The following is a 2,472-nucleotide window of genomic DNA, read 5'->3' as shown; positions in this document are numbered from 1 at the left end:
CCCACCTCCAGCAGCCTCTCTGCCCGCCATGGTTTTTAGGGTCCCTGCTCTTCTGGGGGAACTGGGACCACAGTAAAGTTCAGGTTGGAGAGTGGGGTGCAAAGCTGTTCTCTACTCTGCTCCATGTAAACACTGAGATGGGAGAGCTGGACTCAAAAGAGTGCTATGCTCAAACGCCTGTATTGGAAGTGACAAGTTCAATAAAGAGAACCTGTCACCTCAAAATGCTATCACACAGGGGCTTGTTGGCTCCTTGTGATAGCAATATAGTTAAGTGATTTTTTTTTTTTAATAATACAATAAATAATTTTTTTTTACAGTTATAAAAAGTAAAAAATAGTAAAATCAACAAAAATTATAACAAATAAAGTAAAATAGAATAAGATAAATACAAATTTAAAAAAAATATGTGGGTGTGTTTCCCTATTTTGCCTAAGGCAGTGTTGCTGAATGTTTTTTAAACTCCAGTGCCCAAACTAAAATACCATACTAAACTTATTTTAAGTGTTGGCACTATGAGATAAATAAATTAATTTTGCGCTGCTGTTTGGGAACTCGGGCTCAAAAATGTTAGCCATCACCGAACTAGGCTGTATTCATGCTTTAAGATTTTCTTATAGAATGCTTATGACTTACCATTTTGAGACTCTCTTTGCAATGGCAAGATGAGCTTTATTTTTTTTTAAATGCAAGGATCATCTTTTCTTGCAATCATGATACATTTAAACATACAGTTTTAGTTGTGAGTGCAATTTCTTCCCCTATCATTGTTTATGCACCCTCTCTTGTTCTTTTTTTCCTACTCTAGATAGCAGCGTTGGTTTGAGCATTTAAGTAGCCCCAGGACAGCAAAGGTGTCTCCTAGACCTGGTGGATTCTCAGCATGTTTGCTGGGCTTTCCCTCCCATTGCCAGAGTCCGCTGGCAAAATAAAGCTGTTCAGATAACCAGGAAAATGCAAGTAAAACAATATGGTATGTGCTTCAACCAGATCTCAATTCTCAGATTTAAAATACATTCTTAAACAAAATCAGACAGAAGTTTGTTCTTATGGCAAGCTAACCTTTGATACTTACAGCAAAACATATCACAGCTGGAAGAGGATAGATATACATCTCATGCCTCTCTGTGCTCTGATGAAAGCATGATTACAGACTGGAAGGTGTTAAAATAAAATATTGAAGTGGCTTAGTGTGTGGGTCAAGAGAATCACACCTCTGAGATCAATTAACAATTCGCCAAGCTTTTTGGGGTCAATTACCCAAATAGTATATAGAATGGGGCTTTTAATTGATGCTCATGAACTAGATATGAAAACCATGTTACTCATAAAATTATTTTATATTTATTGGCTCCAAAATGTAAAAAACAAACTATAACAAACATTGCATAAAACCTGGAGTAAAAAAGGTGCCCAGAGTGTATACATAACCTGCCCAGGACCATGAACTATATCTGATGTTGGTCCATATTATCCAATAGATTGTTTCTTCCCAAATGTTCAAGATATTGAAGATATAGTTCAGCATAGATCTTAATTCTAAACTCGTTTCATAATCAAGCTTCCTCAGGAGGGACAACAAAGAATACCAACAAACAATATGTTGCAAGATGGTACCCTTAGTACAAAACCATATACATACGTAATACAAATGTGCTTCAAAAATAGACCTGCAGATGCAGTCTCAGAACAGCAGTGCATGCCCTCGACTAGGGCTGCAACAACTAATTGATTAAATAAATTATAATCGAAGACAATTGTTGGCAACGATTCTCATCATCGATTAGTTGCTTTACGATTAGTTGCTGCCGCCACTCTGCTCCTCCGTTCGCCTCCCTGCTAGTGCTGGCTACAGCGTTCTGTGTCCCTTTCAATCCATGCTGCTCTTCCCTCCTGTATCGACAGCGGGGACACAGACCACTGCAGCTGGCACCAGTGGGGAGGAGAAACCGCTGTGCCTGCATTCCCCAACTGCCCCCCGTACCTTCGCTGCTGCCCTGGTCCTTCTCTACCCCCCATGCCTCTGCTGCTGCCTCGTGTCTCCCCTGGCCCGGCCTGTTCCTCCTCAGCCGTGCCCCATTCCTCACCTGCCACGCGCTGTTCCTCCTCTGCCCCGTCCCCGTGCCTCTGCTGCCGCCCCGTTCCTCTTCTGCATCTAGAGGCTGGAAACCATACCCAGCCTATAGGATATTTTACAATGCAATAGCCAATAGCAGGCTGGCAATTGCACCCACCCACTGCCTGCTGTCAATCAGTAGAGGAGGACTTGATGGAGAACTTTCTTCTTCAGGTCCCTCCTCTACTGATTGACAGCAGGCAGTGGATGGGTGCAAAAGCCAGCCAGCTATTGGCTATTGCAATTTTAAATATCCAATAGCAGGTTGCCTATTGCTCCCAGCAATAAAGTTAAAAAAAAGAAAATAAAAAGTTAAACTAAAATCAAAAAGAATAAAAAAGTAAAATAAATAAAAA

This window comes from Nanorana parkeri, unplaced genomic scaffold (assembly GCF_000935625.1).
Source record: "Nanorana parkeri isolate BGI_ZX_2015 unplaced genomic scaffold, ASM93562v1 scaffold1165, whole genome shotgun sequence".
Lineage (NCBI taxonomy): Eukaryota > Metazoa > Chordata > Amphibia > Anura > Dicroglossidae > Nanorana > Nanorana parkeri.
Note: the sequence above shows the minus strand (reverse complement) of the source record.